Source organism: Lactuca saligna, chromosome 8 (assembly GCF_052625555.1).
Source record: "Lactuca saligna cultivar CGN05327 chromosome 8, ASM5262555v1, whole genome shotgun sequence".
NCBI lineage: Eukaryota > Viridiplantae > Streptophyta > Magnoliopsida > Asterales > Asteraceae > Lactuca > Lactuca saligna.
In genome coordinates, this window is record NC_136424.1 from 175331104 (window position 1) to 175345102 (window position 13999).

Genomic DNA, 13999 nt, shown 5'->3' on the forward strand with positions numbered 1-13999 from the left:
TTGTTCAACAGACCACATCGGTCTCACAAGTACTTCTTCCAACACTCGGTCTTATTTTAAGAGTCAATGTTCGGTTGAAGATACACCACCTTAAGCCTATATCATAAAAAGAGGCCTTTCAATGTTTATTCTTAAACACTTGATCGTATTCTCGGGAAACCACACAAACACTTCAAGTCATTCTTGACTTTAAAGGAAGCGATTCTTGCCCTGAATCCCCTGTTTTTTGTCTGATAATAAGACATCACTCACATCCTATACACATTTGCTTTATTCCTTTATCTTTTGTCACTCTAATGCACATAATTTTTTCATTTTCCCACATTCTGATGATGGTATGTTTGAGTTTATTTGTCCTCTAGTGAATCAAGGGCAATTCAGGTTCGTATGGCAAGTTCTATTTCAAATGCTGATCGACGAAATCTTTTTGGGCGTGTGAATTTGAACGGTACCTATACGCACGAAGTGCTGCCGCATACCTAGGAACACCCAGCCTGTCAAATCGCGCTTTTTCAGGCTACATTTTAGTGATCACGTCACAATCATCACAATTTTTCTCTCTCTTGGCAACGGTATATAAAGGGGTTCCACGATTCTTTGTCTTCTACCAGCATCAAAATTTCTAAACTGTAACGGCGCTTTCAATTGTTCATCTTCTTTCCTCGATCAACAATGGCGACTTCTTCTTCTGCATAAGATCAGACTACTTCATCGGCCTTTCTTACCATCAAGCAAAATCAGAATATGATTATAGAACTGAATCCGTTTCTATATGATTCTTACATATTACATGTTGTCGAATGTTTGAAGTACTCTCCATTGGTTCTTTCCCTAACCCAATTCGAAGTTATTCCAATGTCTCTGCTGTCTCAAGTCTACTCCTCCGCATCGTATGACAAGAACAAGGAATGAATTTACTTTCAAATTCACTCCAAGAAGGCCTCTATTTCAAAAGGGAGGTTGTGCTCATTGCTGCATCTCGCTGTGGATTCTTCTGTATTTTCGCCCGACTTTATTACAACAGCACAAATCTTCTCGATGCTGTAAGAAATGGGATACACGGATGTGCTGACAAGCATTGCCAAAGTCAAGAAGTCGTGTCTACCTTCTCAGTGGAACGGTCTTCTAACTCTTTTTATCAAAAGCTTGGCGGAACGAAGTGCTGGATCAGATGGCACTAGTAAAGGATTTCTGACCATTCTTTATGGTTTGTACAATGGACTAAACCTAGACTATGGGTCAATTATATGGTATCAGGTTGTGTAGAGCCTAAACACTTCCACTCGTTAGTCCGAAATTTCTTGTGGAAGGTTTTGGACTCTCATTACAAGACGGGCGATAGACACTCTGGAAATTCCGGTGATGAAGGAAGCTCTTATCGCGTCCATTGCAACTTTTCATACAAAGAAGTTCATCATATCCGACCCAACAAAGTTTCTTCATTATGGTTCCATTCCGAGGACTATGTATAGGGATGTTACAGCCGAGAGTCAGGTGATGGCTGACTATAGAAAACTTCCTCCCAAGGAGCCGAGAGTTCTTTCTCCTGAGCAAAAGGCTGCCTTGGATGCTGTTGACAAGCTAAGCAACAGAGGAAAAAGGGTGACAACAAAGAAGGAAACAACCGAGGAGGATCAACCTAATCCCTCCAAATCAAAGAAGCGAAAGTTAGAAAAGGCGTCCTCCTCAAAGCCAAAGAAAATCAAGAAAGTGGCGAAGAGATCAAGACATCAAACTCCTCCAAGTCTTGAAGATGAAGTTCCTCCAGAATCTCCACGAGGTAATACTCCTCCTAGATCTCCTACACCAATCGAATCTCCACCTCACAAACTTCCAACTCCACCTCAATCACCGACACAGAAAGCTCCAGTTTCGGTTATTACCACTTCCCCATACGAAACCTCCTTTCCACCACCACCACCACTTTCTTCTGTTTCCATTCCTACAACCACCTTACCAACTCCTATAATTTCCCAATCCACCACCAACACTATCCCTGAACCAACAACAAGGGTCAACGTATCTGATAGGGGGCACCTACTGAAACCGCACCCCCAGTCATCCTTACACCTCTATCTCCAACCCACTCAACCGAATCTGATGCTACTCTAGGTGGAGACAATGATGAGTATGACTCTACATACTTGAGTCCATATCGGCTTCAATCTGATGAAGACAATGATGCTCCTGTCAACTGCTAACATTTTCAGTGCATTCATGAAAAGCTGGATAAGTTACTTGCAGATAACGAAGCTTATGATGGGTGGTTCTTAAAGATTTTGTGGAGACTGCCATCGAGAAATATACAACGGCTATGGATAAATCAACTGATGCAATCAAAGAATCGGCTTCTACTTGGAGAAAGCCTCTATCGATGTTGCTGAAGTTATTCAAACTACGCAGATCTTTTTGGATTCTTTAAAAGGGCATGCTGATACGAATGCTGCCAAAGTACGTGAATTAGTCGAATCTCTTTCACAGTCTCTACACGAAGAACAAAAGAAGTTTGATGATGTTCATTCCTCCATCTAATCCGAAAACACTTCTTTTATAAGTTCAGTTTCCTCTCGGCTGGACTCACTTCATGCAGATATTGCCAAAGAGAGTGCTTTGAAAGAAGAAATTGTTTGCCAAGCCTCTGCCATTGCGGTTCAACAAGTTCAACTTGCTCAAGCTGAGAAGGAGATTTCCTTGTTACAAACCAAGAGAATTGTCTTCCGAAGTTGTGCAAATGATGTCAAGGACATGTTGACCAATCTCCTTGGTGCTCATGATCCCATTCTCACTCTCACCATCAGAAATCATCTTGCTGGCAAACTGCTCCCTGCCCTTGCAATACTTCATGAAATGAAAGGCGTTTTGAAGCCTTTCATTACTCCATAACAAGGGGGAGAGGGTGGACCACAAAAAGTGATTGTAACAACTGAAACTCTTAAACCGAATATCCCAGTTACAAAAGAACTGAAGGTTAATGTAGCTTCAGGTTCTGGTCCAACAGATAAGCATAAAAAGATTGTCAATGACAGTGATAATGATGCAGAAGAAACTATTGTTGAAGCCCTCAAACGAAAGAAGAGAGATAAAAAATTGGATGACAATCTGAAAATAACAAAGGAGGCAGAGGAAACAGAGAGGCGTAACAAAGAAGAAGAAGATGTCTTAAAGTGTAAGAAGGCTCTGTTTCCTAAGTGGACTAGAGAGGTGCTAATCAGTCAAGCAATAGAATCACCAAGTGTTTATTGGTTAGAACCGATTGCTTCTTTCGACTGTGATAATTCAAAGGACTCACAGTTTGATATGCAAATTATAAGGAAGGCATTTACATTCCATTGTTTTGACTCAACTACTGAGGTTCCTTTTCCTAGTCCAAAGGTTGACCGAGTGCTTATCGACTTTTACCTAAAGTATGGCCAACCTCAATACCTGACATGGAGTGCACAGAAGATTATTACTGTCAAGGTATTGAAACCAACACCTATTGGAAAGTTTGTGAACGTGCATTTCAAGATTACACGAGGGTCTACAAATTTGGTTTCGATGATTTCTTTAGTAGATCTTCCCAATCTCAATCCTAATGATTGGATATTGCTATACAACATTCTGCTCACTAATCCGAAGGAGTATGAGCCGATTCTAGAGCACTTAATGAGACTGTTGGCCTCCTACATCTATGAGGGTATTCAAGACGGTGAAGAAGCCTTCGGTTGTTAAACAGAGTTAAAGTCTCGGTCTCAAAGGCGCAAAGGGGGAGATTGTTGGGGCTTATTATGTTGCGTCTTGGGCTTTGTGTATTATACCGGATTGGGCCTGTCCATCCATCCGTGATTATCTTTTAGGGTTATACTATATATATGCATGCATGTATGCATTATAGTTTTTACGTCTTTTAATTAGGCTTAAGTTTTGTAACCCTAAACGCATCTACAGTCGAAGTTCTTAATCGAGCGCTTTTGAGGTGTTGAAGTATTAATCATTCGACATATTCAAAGTCATCTTTGTGTTTATATTTTTGTTCTTAATTGTTTGCATGCATAGAATCAATCGATCCTGAAAGAACTTTGTTCTAACAAATATAAACAGAATAAACTGCCAGTATATTGTTTTGTTATATGCATTTCATGCATAGCATTGCATGTATATAAACTAAAGAGACATATTTACAAATGAGAATATGAAAATTGTTGTGTTAAAAACCCGAGTAACTCACTAGACATTAGAGGTGAGTATTTGGATCGGACCGAGTAACTCAACTATGTTTTTGTATTCAGTTTGTAATACTCCAAAATATTGTAAAAATTATAAACACTTATGGACTTTTGTAAAATAAATTTATATAAATGATTATTCGTTTTGTTATTATAATACAAATAAGTTTGTAAAAGTTCTATAAAGTTGGGAGGTTATAATTTGGTATCAATGTTTAATAGTTTAAGCGAATTAGGTTGGGGATTTTCGAAATCTAGGCTTAAACTGTTAAATAAATAAATAAATAAATAAATATTTATATCTATACAAATATGAATAGTGAAGTATGAATAGTAAAAATACAAATATTGAATACCTAAATGGTAACCGAGATATGAAAAGTATTGACGGAATGAATAGTCAGCAAATGAATATGAGAACTGATAATAGCCGACAAACTAGATAAACGTTTGTAAGTGACTCAAAACATGCAAAAGAGGAACATAGTGATAAACTAATGAAGTTAGAAATCACAATTGTACTACTTTTGTCTTTGCTAATTACATTTACATTCACATCCAAGTTCCAATACTTTTATTTACAACGGCGATATTGTCAATGAATTTGACAATTGATTTTTTGGTCTTTGTGTACTTACATTCAAGACTTTGATTCACACGGACATGATACATTTTCTCAATGGACAATGAATTTGACAATTGAATTTTTGATATTTTTAATTACATTCACTTCCAACACATTTTGTTTCATTAGTTTCAATTTGATAGTTTAATTACATTCACTTCCAAGACTTTTTGTTACATTCACAAGGGCGATAGTATTTTTGACTTTAACTTCTAAGAACTTACAATATTTTAAGGCATAAAAACCAGCCCGGCTATTAGTATATTTGATTCTTTCATTCATACGGGATAGATAAAATAACAGAGCTTTCCTATCCTTCTTCTTAGACCCTCTTAAACCACTTAATTGTTTTGTGGTTAATTCCATTTTCAACAATACTCCATAATGTTTGAGACTCGTATACAACTTTCATCTGCTGCCATTCGATGTCATGACGCCTTCCACAGATACCAGTTTATTGAGTATAATAGACATTCGATAGGGTAAAAGAAGATAATATAATCAAAACTTTTATTTATTACAGCAAGCGTAGACACACGATATTTTATTCCATATACTAATGACTAATGATATATGTAACCACCATGTAACAGTCATGGCAATTAATTATTAATCCGAAAGAACACAATCATTCCTAAACAACAAAACGATTCAGACTCCACATAGTAACTGACATATTTAGCTTATACTTCAACATCAACGACCTTAATAATGAAGAACGACAAGATCAAATTCAAGAATAGTCGACGTATCATTACGGAAAAACGGCTGAGCAGTGGCAATCCCACGAGCAAGTCGGAAAACGCCAGTTCCACCAACAACAGACATTTCACGAACCTGACTCAAGATAGGGTTAGTACCAAGAACCTGTAGGGTGCTACCATTGAAACTCCCTTCTGTAAAGACAAAGTTCAAGTTCATAAGAAACCTTGGTATTTCCAAGGATGCTGATCCAAATAGCCCTTGGCCCCTACCAATCCTCATGGAGCTTGCTTCTGGAGCAACTGTTAGAGGGTTGTCGAACATGAAGCCAAGACCGAATTGGCTCATGGTGGTTGAGGTGATGTTTGAGTCGAATACTTGATATGCAGTTTGACCTGGTCCAGCGATGGTGTCATGAAAGTAAAAATGTAGATTTGTGGACTTTTGTTTCTTGAGTGGGAGCTCCTTGAACCAGTTTTTCACTGCTCTTGGCCCTTCAGAAACACTTTGAACCAATGGGATTGCTATCACAAGTGTGCATAGCATCAATATCACTTGCTCTTTCTTCATTTTGTATCAGAAATCTGAACGATAAACAATAAAGATTCAAAAATTTAGGGACTTGGTTGTTTGTTTCTGAACAAGAAATATGGGGTTGAAGGAGTTTTGGAGTTAAAAATGGGGTCTTTGAAAGATATGGAAAGTTGATCAGTCTTTATTCTTGTTCCTGCAAGCAAACTTCTTAGAGTTGAAAAGATCGAAAGTTAAGAGAAAGTGAGACAGAAACTTGTTCTCTTATAGAAGCAAGCGGAGGGTAGCATTCACATATATTGTAGCGGAGAGAACACAATAGTTGAATATTATTCATTTCTTATGCGATGGCTTTTGAATAGTATCGCTTTATTTCTGGAATAGTTATATTGGTCAATGAAATATATTATATTACGTATATTGGTCAAAGGAAATATATTGTGACAAAAATCTTTGATCACTCATGTTAATTTCAGTTTCGGGTTAGAGGTTTAGTCGGTTTTGATTATGGGTTGCTAATTTTTGCTAGACTTCGATTTTGAGACCCATATTTCATCGCTAAAGTACCATTTATTATTAAAACAACAAAACTCATCAAAAATCAAGACTACATGGCAACATATTGTTATCATTAAAAATTAAAAAGTAAATCGTAAAACACAGTAATATCTAGAAAAAGCCTTTGGCAGTTCCTTGGATTTTGGCCTTTTTGAGAGTTCTCAATTTGCCTCCTCCAAACTTCAATCAAGAGACTTGTGATTACCAGATTTGCCCCTTTCAAACCTGCCAAATTTCTAAGTTGTCTTTTTCATTGTTTTGAATTTAAACTTCCGAATTTTTCCTTTCATAAAGATCCGATTTTTCTCCTACAAGAATCTAGCAGTGGAGTAGAGTTTCAAGTTTTACCCCTACAATTCTACCAAAATTGTGAGATTGCATTTTCATTGTTTTCATTTTAAGCTTTCCAATTTTACCCTAATCTCCCACCAATATCCAGACTTATGAATTAACTCGCTAGCTTCTGTATCAATAATAGTCTCTTGGGCGTCCAAAAAGGATGAATCAGAACCAAGAGATGAACAGTTATTCTTGTGAGTATATTAAACGAGAAATCAGATAATTTGCCAAAGCCTCTTCATTTAATTATTTCAGATTGTACCGGCTAAATGGTCACGGGTTAAACAGTTTTTGGTAAACCTGGCCGTGTTAATCCAAGTCATAGATGCGTAAAAATCCGCTCTTAATTGGTCCAGTCTTCTTCACCTATTCACGATCCAACCCGATTTTAGAACATTGGACTTTTTGAGGCTTGTTTGACTCTTGACTTTTAACTTTTATTAAGATAAAAGCTTAAAAAACAGAGAAGACATCGGCAACGATAAGAAATTGCTTTTCTACTTGGAGTGTGACAAATGTAGATTATGTTTTGCGTGTCATATCAACACCACATCATTTTCTGTCACCCTTTCTTTGCTTCTCACCCTAGGAAATGGTTAACTCTGGTTATCCTATTCCTTTCATTTTTAACAGAATTCAAATATACATAAAGAATAGGGAAATCTTCGATAAAATCTCAATATTGTGGATTAGTTTATGTTTTAATCTATTTTTTTAATAGAAAAGTGCCGATTATTTATATTTTCTCCAAACTAACGAAACAATCATTAATTTTTTTTCAACAGAAAATGACAGATTATTGTATAAAATTAGGTAATCAAACACTTATTTGTTCAAAAAATAAATATTGGAATTAAATCATAAAGTGACCCAATATTGCCAATATATTGGGATGTTTATTAAGTAAGAAAATTAAATGGAATGAGTTGGAAATGTGTAAATATTGTCAAAAATGATTAAATGTCAACTTTGAGGCCATGGAATCGATTTTTGGAGACAAGATAAGGAGAAAGGGTAAGAAAGATAAATTGTAATGGATGAAGGCAACTACTTTTAGGAGTTATATCTCAAATTGTAAATAGATTTAGAGGAACCTCCTAAAAGATGACATTTTTATTCTATATAATGAAGGAAACATGGAAAAAATCAAGCGTTTTGGAGTTAAGATTTAGAAGTTATGGCCAAATGAAAATGGCCAAAAGGTGGAAAAATGGATTAGCACTTAAGTTCTTAGGCTAATAACTCGAAACCAATACAGATTTAGCCAAAGGTTAGTAGAAAAAAAATTGTAAAACTCATTTCTAGGTTACCATAGAAAAAAAAATTGTAAAACTCTTATATTGTATGTAAAAGTTATGGCTATCACAAGATATGTCAAAACTGTAACACCCCAATTTTCAGGTATTTTCAAATTCATCCACATGTTTTTATTCATGACATTTTGGTCCTTGTATTAGAAGGAAGTAGCCATGAGAAGCCTAAGTGGCAAGATTGTAATTTTGGCGCATGAGGAGTACGCTAAGCGTACATGTGGGTAAGTTGAGCGTACTAGGGCGCACCCTACTACGTTGGTTGTACACATATGTTTGTTGGGCATACACATATGTACGTTGGGCGTAGTCATGTCCGAAAGAAACCCTAAGTTTTAGTGTTTTGGGGTATTAAAGCATCATTATGGCTCATTTATCCCCACCTTTTCAGCCTCCAAATCCTTAGAGTCGTCCCTTGAAAACCCCTAGCCTCTCAAGAGTTTGTTTGAGTTACAAAATGTGTTTTGGTGTGCTTAAGGAAGAAAGTGTTGCATCAAGGAGCATAAGAGTGGAAGCAAGCTTGTGGATCTTGGATCATTACCTTTTTAAGAAGCTCAAGAAAGCAAAAAGTCTTCACCTTGATGCCTTGATTGTTTGGAACTTATTTTGGGAACTTTATGTTGTACTTCTTGTCTCAAAAGTTCCATTTTTATGCATGTTTAGTTTTAGACGTTTTGAGCTGTCCTTCCAGGCCCTAGGAAGGGTCTTAAGCCATAATAATGAGGTCCCTTTAGCTAGTTTGGCTCCATGCATGTTATAGAAGGTCTTAATGGATTAAGACCTTGTGTTAAGGACTTTATGGACGTGTAAACTCATAACTTTGAAAACTTTATTACCATAGTATGCCTCTAGACCTTAGATCTAAAGTATGAGCTTAAGTGCTGAAGCCATTAAGCACTTAATGAAGAATTTGGGGTTACGAGGTTACGCCCCGCATACCTTGTCAGCCACCCCAATAGTGGTCTTCTGCGCAACCTCGTATACACTGAGTGTACCTTCGGAGTACACCCTGCGTAATCACATGGGTCATCCCATGTTGAGTTAAATCGGTTGGGTTGACTAGGCTGGGTTGACTCAGTGGGTTTATTGATTTTGACTAGTTGACTTTGAGTTTGACCAAGTTTGACTTTGGAGGTATTTTGGGATTTTATTACTTATGATTTATTAATATATCATAAATTCTAATATATTAATATGATATCATATTATTTAATTAATATTCATCAAGAATTGATTTGGAATTAATTATGATATCAAAAGAGACTAATTAAATATATGGGGATTGATTTGTTAAATCAATGATTCTTATAGTGTGGGCCAATTGTTATTTAGGATTGGCTAAACCAATATGGTAGTCCATGGAGGTTTAACCCATGGAGCCTAAGTAATATGAAAGGTCATGGACATTAGGGTTTGCATGGATGTAACCCTAGACTTTGGCACATTATAAAAGGACTCCCTTAGCACCCAAAATCGAGTTCTTGAAGTTCATTAGAGCCGATTTTGGAGCTAGCAACATCTCTCTTAAGTTCTCTTTTGTCCTAGGTGTGTTGTGAACTGTTTGAGGCATCACATTTGGGGTGCTAAGTTCTTAAAGGCCAAATACAACAAATTCTACAAGCTACATAAAGAGGTAAACTCCTAACTAGTATTTTATGTTGTTTATGTCCATTGTATGCTGGTTGAAAGCTTAATGCTTTGGAAACAATATTGCATGTATAATTAGAGAAAACATAGATCCAAAGCATTTAGGGTTGTATGTGCACCATAGGATGTTGTAGTATACTAAAACCCAACAATGGTATCAAAGCTATGGGTTGTTTTCTGTTATATTGATGCAAATGTTTGATTTTCAAAATTGGAAAAAAAAAACATGAAGTTTGTCAAATTTTAAGATAATTACTTGATTTTATGAACAACTAATTATTTGTAAAATTTGAGTCGTTGTACTACATAGTTGAATTAGGTCAATTTATTAAAAGATAGAATTATATGATTATTTTATTTTTTAAAAAGTTTGACCTAAATGTTTTTAAGGAGTTACAAATTTTGTCATAAAGTTTTGGAATCTAAAAGTCTTTTTTTAAAGTTATGATCTTAAGAGTTTTGAAACTTCCATAAGTTTTGGATGTGAAAAGTCTCATTCATTAACTCTTTAAGTTATGAATTCCAAGAGTGTTATAAGATTTGTTATAAATGACTTTGAAGAGTTTCATAACTTGCCCTCAAGTTATGGAACTTGGAAAGTCTCTTTTATGGAATTTTAAAAGTTTTCAAGAGTTACAAAACTTGCCCTCAAGTTTTGGAATTTGAAATTTTTTTATGAGACACTGAATTCTAAAACTAAAACTATTTGAAAAGTTTCAAAAGTGTAACTCATGGGTTCATAACTTCATAATAAATTAAATAGTTTTAATTTTGTTTTAGCATCTTGATGTTTTGAATAATTCATATTACATCTTTATGGACTTTATTAATAGTTAATTAAGGTGTTTAATTAAAAGGGAATTAATAATTCCATAATAACATGGTCTAAGTTTAATTAAATTAAGAGTATGGTTTAATTAATAGATTAAACTACTTAGTATTTTAAAAGTTTAAAATACACCCTTATACCATTATAATATTAAAAGCTTAATATATTATATGTATAAGTAAAAAGTCGTTCTTACCATTAGTAGGCCTCATTCACGAAGCCGGTATATAAGAGGGTATAAGGTTATTACCTATAAAATGACGGTTCAATGTGAAACAATTGGTAAAATTGGTCTGAGTTCGGCGGACAAACCACCGCAAACCACTATGTATTATTGACCAATCGTATGTAATATTAAGTTTATAATGTATATTGAATATATCGTATTTATAAATTCTTTTGGAACATCTTAAGCTAATCAAATCATCCATTGTTGAAGATCGAATCAAAAACCGCCAAAAATTTGATTTAATTGTGACGTTAAAAATAAATTATTGCATTAATTATATCTGAGAGTCATGGATAATATATTTTAATATATTATGTTCTCTTGATTTCATGGATATAAAGAATATCCAAAACGAAAGTTATATAAGAAAGTTATGTTCATTTTGAGTTACAAAAATCAATATTTATCTGATTTTCCGAAAATGAACCGTGCACTGCCTCGTTTAGAATAGCTACGAGACTTTTAAACTGTTTTTCATCACGTTTTCAAATTCAGGATATGGCATAATATTTTATTAGATTTTTATTAAATTTTTAATCAAGTCCAAAAACATATTCATAAATTTTTTTCGAATTCGAACCAATTAATCTCGAAACTTTAAACGTAAATTCATGGAGTTTGGTAAATCGAAATTGAGTTCCGTCTACGTTTTTGGAATCACCACGAAAAGTACAATCAACAGGTAGTTTCATAGAACTATTATGGGTTCGGGATTGATGGCACAAGAATCGAAAATCAAAAACAACATTACAAAATAAATATATAATTAATTAAGTAAAATACATATTAATTGATTTTGCATCTAATACCTTTCAAAATATGATTTCTTGTACAAACACAATCATTCACGATCTACAAGGATCTTTGCAAAATCAGATTTATATGATTTTATTTTCAAAGCAAATCTCTAAAATTTGTAGTCCTTCTCATGTTCTTGGATACCACCGGCAAGGGAAGAAGAACCGGTGGCTGCCACCGTCTACAACCCTTCGGATCACAGGAGAAAGAGGCAATACCTCTCCTTTCCCTTCTTTTGCTTCGTCCAACACCACCAAAAATTTCCGAACAATAATTTCAGACAGCAGCAACCCGAAACACCATCTGAAAGACTGCTGCTACTAACCTTCATTCTCCAAATTGCTGCCAAGAAACACATCTGAGGTGTGTTGATTTCCGGTGGAAACAAGGAAGTAACCTCTTTTCTTCCTTCTTTCCTGTCGAGTACCACCAAACACCCTCTGTAAATCGTTGATGCCTTCCCCTTTACTTCCCTGTCAAATGATCCAAAAACATACATCCATTTGAGTACACCATCGATTCCCTATCAAATACTAAACAATCCCAGATAGGTATCTTTTATCCCCCATCAATTCCTGTCAATTACAGCAACCAAAACACCCTAAAAATCGACTGTCTTACCTTTCTTCTTCCTGATTGGCCAGTGCACACCTAGAAGCACCACCGGAGATGATCGCCCCTGCCTTCCCTCATCAACGACTGTAGCAGCTGATCATTCCACCGATTCCTTGCTGCATGCGACAAAAAAGAAACCACTATGGGTTCATCGGAGATGTCGACTGCAACCCCATACATCGATGAAGCAACACTAAAATCCCCTTTCCCCACTGCTTCGTCTCTTTCTTCTCGTCCGAGGTCACAACTGCCTCGCTGCTTCTCCCTTTGTTCTTCGGTCTAGTCGAACCCCGGATATGAACCTTCTCACGGTCGATCGACGAAGTTGTGCCTGCGAGCCTTCGTATTATTCCCCTCTCACGGTGTTCGTCCATTGCCTTCGTTCCCGTTCCTTCTCCATTGTCCCTTTGAAGACGACGCCCCTTTGTGATGTTGGAGCCTTTTTTATCGACTGTATCGGGACTTCAAACAGAAATCGGGTTTCAATTTTGACCCAGCCAAAAGTCAAGGGCAACTCAAAACATGTATTTAAATTAAACAAAACTAACCCTCACTTGGAAATGCCTTATCAAATCAGTTCCAATCCATAAACAAGGATTCCATTATTCAAAATCAACCCCTCATTTGGTATTTTTCTTACCAAAACAGTCCTAACCATCTAATTAAATTACCAAAAAGCCTATATACTTTAGCAAAATTGCAAATCAGTCCCCGATAGTTCCAATTTGTTACGAAATGGACTCGAAAATATTTCATAATTCAAGAATTGTGGATTTGCGGTTTCCCACATCAAACTTCTCAAGAAACCGAATTCGAACGATTGCAACTCACGCTTCAAGGGTGAGTTTCTATGGCCCCTCTTTTATCGTTTTAATATTTTGGGGGAGAATATATGGGTGTATATTAAAGTTTGATGATTTTCAAGTGTTATATACAAAATAACATCATACTTTGTATTGATCAAACGTTTATGAAATAGCAATCTAAAAATATGATAAATCACTAGCAAATATATTAAGTTAAAGTAGATTGTTATAAGTTGATATAATTATACTTTAGATGAAATATGAATATAATTATTAAGAAAAATCACAACACTATAAGTAAATTGATATAATTACACAAGTGGATATTATGAGTCACAAAAATATGACTCTACATGTATAAGATAAAGTATCTCATGGAAGCATGGAACGATATGATAATGACCAAAAAATATTATTCGTGTTTTAAATGAAAGTATATGGTCATAATTGATGGAAGATTAAATTCATGAAATGATATAATTATCAGTTAAAATCATAAGATTTAACTTTAATATATATATATATATATATATATATATATATATATATATATATATATATATATATATATATATATATATATATATATAGAGGTGTGTGTAAAAAGGAATTGAGAAGTTATTAATATATTTTTATATTAATTATAACAATATAACTTCATTATATTAGTTATTTATTTTTATCGCAATAAATAACATAATCGACTTCAGGATTTAAAAGTCGTTATTTACGAAATAAATACTTGTCGAGTATTGGATTTAAAGACTTCATCTTTAATCAAAATTAAATGTATTTGAATATTATC

The 13999-nt window shown here is 35.0% G+C and overlaps 1 pseudogene; it reads right to left on the bottom strand.

Moving 5' to 3' along the window:
* Positions 1-5310: 5310 nt before the first annotated feature.
* Positions 5311-6343, bottom strand: LOC145013380 (dirigent protein 1 pseudogene; annotated as a pseudogene).
* Positions 6344-13999: the final 7656 nt, after the last annotated feature.